Below are 5,878 nucleotides of genomic sequence, written 5' to 3'. Positions count from 1 at the left end.
AAAAGCGAACAAAACAAAACAAAAGAAACCCACACCTAATACTGAGAAGTAGTTTTGAAGTTACAATGGAGAGAACAAGCTGAAAAATAAACATCAGATTTTATTTACGGTTTATCTACAGCAATTATACAATTACTTTGAAAACAGCTGTAGCAGTTTTGGTATTACCATGCTCTGTTTGAGACTATACAGAAAGCTCATTTTGCACTCCTGTGTGAAGTTGTGGTATTACTTGAACCTTTGGAGCAATGATGCATGCTAAAATAGATAACTGCACTGAAATAATGAAAATAAATTCAATAACAAGGATCATAACTTTCAGCAGTTTAAATAGTCAGCAAACTGCATATCTCTCTCCAGTTAGATCTGCAAAAAATATGCTTGTGTTGCACAGGGACTTTCTGATTATTATTAAGAGATATTAGAAGCTTTGTGTGAATTTGAGGACATATTAACATGCCTAGTTTTTGCTTTGCTTGCTTTGGTATATTAATGTTTTTTCCAAGTTCTGAAAGAGAAAAGCATCTTCTGGAACAGCTAAGAGGAAAGAGGTTTATCTCATTAGCACTACACAGATTATGCTTAGATGAAAGCTTCGGGAAAAGCAAAATGGGTATAGAAAGGGGATGCTACAGAATGATTCTTGGCATGCTTTTGACCCTGAAAACATTATAGAGAAAAAGGGACCTCATTTCTGAAAAATTTACTTCTAACTACAGCAAGATTTACTGCAGTGGGGAGGAGAGGCTCAAAATGCATTATTACAGACATCAAGGTATCTATTTAAGTACAACCTTGATGAATTATTTCTAAAAATAGTATTGATGCAGGTAATCGAGCTTACATTTTATTTCAAAAAGGGGCATCCCCCCCCCCCCCCCCCCCCCCCCATATTGATTGCTTATAGTAGGAGTATGTTTAAGAATGATAAAAGGCATTTTAGTCAATGCAGACTGTGGCCACTGACATCTTGCGGCACATGCATCAATTCTTTTGTTTGTTTGTTTTGATATGTTTCTTTTCCTCCTCTGTTAAGTGCTGTCAGTTACACAGCTCCCACAGTAATTGCTGTTCTACTTATTTCTCTGATTACATTTTGCAGTTATGTTTTGAAAGCACAAATAATTGTTGACTTTTGCAACAGCAGCACCTCACAAGCAAGTACACAGCTGAAAAGATTGGAGGGAGAATAGGGAATGATGGGCATACTATGAAATAAGTGATTTTTCTTCTGGTTGTAATGCTGATACAGTAAAGACAGCAGCTAAGATTCTCCTGTATTAATTACATGTTGTCATTTAAAAGTTAAGTAGCATTTCAAATCACAAGATGTATTCACAGAAAACACCAGCAATATTGTGCCAAAACCTTGACAAGAATTGATGCTAGCAATTTTGAGCCTCTGACAATGTATCCACTGAGAACCTAGCTACCTGAACAGTACAGCTAGTACTTACCTACAATAAGGACAGTTACTGCTTCACTGGCACATTCAGAAACTCAAATAAAACTGTGTATTCTGTCTTATTCAACCCTAATTTGTATTCAAGTAGGGATGTCAAGGTCTACAAAATGTAATGTATATTCTCTTTGTAGATTTCATATGTATGTTTTTCTTCATAATGCTACAAATGTCTTCATTCCTACCTTAAAAAAGACTTGAAAGCCAGATTAGCTACAACAACAGGAAATCCATGGACATACATGAGACAAGAAAGAATTTCTAAAATAATACTCAGCCCTGCCCTTCCAAATCCTGTACCTTGAACTTTCCACAACTATATTACAAAGAAAAGGGAAGACAAATTTATAAGAAATCTATTCTTAGTATTTTTTATAACTAATATTATTAAGAAAATAAATGGCTTCTGAAAGACATAGATAAGATAGATATAACCTGTATCTATACACAGAGAGCATGTCCAAATTACCCAAATGTAAGAGCTACAGAATATCTCATGATATTGCATACCCAAGAAGAAATTTTCACCATTTATTTTAGTCATCAAGTGAAATTAAATAAATGGCAATGGAAGATAAAGTTCCACATACCATCTCCTATCCTCTGAAACACACTGCCTATTGAGATATTTCTGAATTATAATACCAAAAAAAACTTTAACAGCATGGGTATCCTGGAGGCAATACTGAGCTTTGTTTGTGGTGCAGCAAAATTTAAGCCCACTTTTAACCATGAGATTTTATAGAAAACTATTTAGGACAACAAATAAACGTGAAGTCAAAGAATCTCTTTTATTTCCCAGATATTTAATCTGACCATTGAACAATAACCAAAAAGGCAGAGAACTTGCTACTTTGGTCAATCACACTTAAAATCTGTAGTTCTAAGAGGGTGGTTTTTAATGGTGTGCCTAAATGGAAGACAAGTTGCTCATAGAGGTGTTTGGGGCTTTAAAGCCCAGCCACATTGACACTGATTTCAAGCTGAAGGCCATCCCCAGTGACAAGAGAAGGCATATTTCAAGCGCATCATCCTTCATTTACCTGTTATCAGCTTCATTACCAGTCCTGCCTCTTCCCACCTGCCATACCTCCAAGATGCCTAACTCCACCAATGTGTAAGTAAATTCAAGTTCCTATTCAAATTCGGTTTAATACCCAGAACCTAAAATACAGCCTTTCAAACATGCTAATACCTACATTTTTTTTTATGGTCCTCAGATATCATCACTAGTAATAACTAGTAACATTTGCAAAGAATAAATTAAACATTTCAAGAAGACAAAATTTTAAATTCTATTATCTCACGGCCAAATCCACTTTGATATCTATTTAATGGGGATGAAATATGACTTATATACACCTTATTTAGCAAATTTCTCATTTGTAATGTTAAACATCTTTGGTTTATTCACGATCGTAACTCTTACTGCTGGACTGTCTGATATAATTTTATCTTGGAATCTGTTTAATTTGCATGTGTATGTTCATAGCATGTCTTGGCATAAACACAACTCAGAAAAGAAGGAAAAATTAACAGAATATAAGTAGTATATTTATAACTATGAGGCAACAACAGGATACTACTTATGCAAATTTCAAATATTAAAAAACATAATTCTGAAAAGGACAGAGCAATTCAGAGTTAAATAATTACTCTTGATAACATCATTCTATTTTACTCAAAAATTTTAAATATGTAGAAATATGCTGTGCTCCTCTTATATTGTGAAAACAGGGATTCAAAAATAATTCAGTGTCCTGTCAGACTATCTGCATAGCAATAACAAAAAAATCTGTTAATATCATTCAGCCTGCCTTTCTCTTCCAAACTATTCTTAATAAATACACTCTTCCCTCTCCTTCCTTTTATCACATTGTGTTGGAAAGAAAAATAGAGGTTGAGGAAATATCTCTACTACAGTGATTTTTCAGTGTGTATTTGTGATATTCAGTAAAATGGGGTTAAACCTCTATTTTTTATTTTTTTTATTTATTTTCTTTAAAGAACAATATTCCCATGCTGTAATACAAATAGTGGTGATAGTAACAGATATATTTTGCCCTCGACTGCACAGAAAACTCCCCCACTAATTTCACAGAAGTCAGACTTCCATCTAAAGCCAGGCTTGCACTGCACATAGCTTCATATCACTTCCAAACATTTCAGCCTTTGTGAATGGTACTTTCTGGAATCTCATTATAATAGATTATGTATGTTTTATATGTTGTCTCTGAGAACTGCATATTTTAATATGCGCACATTTCATCAAGAAATACTAGATCTGCCAGTTTTACTTTATCTACCCTCCATAGATAATTTGCCTTCTGAACAGAACTGAAAAGAGATTTTAAGTGATTTTAATACAGAAAGATATCCAGCAGCTGGATCCAACTGTTAAAAAATTTGAAGTCCTATTAATTTTTTATCGCATGTCCAAAAAGGCACTGCTCTGTGTAGATTATACAAGCATATTCAAATAAGTTTAGGAAGAACGCTTCAGACATTCTTCTCAGAATAATTTTAAGTAATGGATAATGATGAAAAGAGCAAGAAAAAAAGATGCTAAGAAAAATGTATTTTGATCAACCAGCAAACTACAGAAGTGTTTCAAACACATGCATTTTCATTTCTCTAAGAACAGGTTCAATGTAGCATTAAAGAACATATTACCACAGAGACAGCTGTATTCTAGCATACCAAATCAGGAGACATACAGGTTACTTTCCTGATTTATGTATCCCATAGCATCTTCCTGCCAAGGCTGAGTCCCTTGACAGAGAGAGCAGAATAATTCTAAAGACATATGCTGTACTTCATCTTTTCTCAAAATCTCAAGCCATTGTGATTGTGGTAGAATCTGACACAGAAACTAAAAGATTTATAGGGTTAAGACTTGCACAGTTTGCAAAGATTTGCAAAGATGACCAAAGAAGCACTTATTTCACACACTTACTAATTTGATCTTAAAAGCCAAATCAGTTTGTTCGTAGTGATGAAACCCCATAAAAATTAAATGGCAAAAGATCTTTATTCTAGATTTTTGACCTTTCTCTTTAAGTTCTCAACACATAAGACATAAAATTTTTATGTTCCCACTGCAGCTGGGGTGTTCTTTTCCTCTTTCAAAGGCTTCTCCATCAAAAAAACTAATACTACTCACTGCACACTTTTATTTGGTGTTCAAAACTTCAACTTCACCTCAGAAAACATTTTCACTAAATAACAAAAGTTGTAGAATTATCCCCTACTATTGTTAAAAAAACTTGAAATGACAGATGAAAGCTGTAGATCCCTTGGTACATGGATAAAAAGCCCTGATGGTATAGAAATGAAAGAAAATATAGTTAAAAATTGTATTAAAAGATTTTAAGCAACAGTAATCACAGTCAAGCTGAAAACAGTTATTTTTCAATCTTCTAGCCTATCACTAAAGATCAATTAACACAAATCTAGATAAAAAAGAAATGAGATGCTGCTTGCATTGAAAAAGTTTAGTGGCATATCCTCTCGCAAAGCAAAAACATTCTTCAGTCCTCAGAATATGCAAAAAATCAAAAATAAAAAAAAAGGTCCTCAGGACAAGTGAGACTGGCTGAGCCGCAGAGTTCAGCAGAGGGCTGCAGTCACTAGGGGGATGAAGCACATGGGGTACGAAGAGTTGTGGAAGGGTGAAAAGTGACTGCAAACATCCCTGAGCAACTGGATTTAGCTTTCCTCGCATCCCTGCTTTGAGCAGAGGGTTTGACTTGGAGACTTTCAGAGGTCATTTCCATTCTGAAGTGTTCATGATTGTCTGCATGGTACACTATGTGCTGAGGTTAGTTCTGAGCACTAAAGGATTTTCAAAATGTTATTTAATACATAGGACAATGGGATCTCATTTAGAAAGGTATCTGAAATTAAGATCAAATAGACTGAAAAGGGTTTTGAAGCTTTACTAGTAAAAACAAAATCAACTGTGATGATTGGATCAGATTATTTCAGATAGTTCTCTGTGTTACCTTACTACAGCTATTTTTATATAAAACCTAAATATAAAATTACATTGATGAACTAATTATTGCCTGTTAAATCTACATACAGATATCATGGTATAAGTAAATGTCATTGATTTAAAAACAAAACAAAACCATTTTGAATTAAAGTGTATTGCAATACAAGCAAATAGCACCCCCCCAAAAAAAAAAATATGATTTTTTGTGTGTTTTACAATCTTGTATAAAAGTAAAAGCTATGCAGAATACCACACTGTGTGATAAATGCCACCACAAATCCCTAAGAAAAAAAGACGATTGGTCCCACATACCACTCTTTTTTAGGCTACTCTGATTTTTTCTGGTACCGCTGCTTACTCTCCTCCAGAAGAGCTCTGCAGCCTCCCACTGATCCATCTAATAGAAACTTGTCACCCCC

The sequence above is a fragment of the Cygnus olor genome, chromosome 13 (assembly GCF_009769625.2).
Source record: "Cygnus olor isolate bCygOlo1 chromosome 13, bCygOlo1.pri.v2, whole genome shotgun sequence".
In the NCBI taxonomy this organism is placed as follows: Eukaryota; Metazoa; Chordata; class Aves; order Anseriformes; family Anatidae; genus Cygnus; species Cygnus olor.
The sequence above is the reverse complement of the archived record's forward strand: the minus strand, read 5'-3'. Positions refer to the sequence as shown.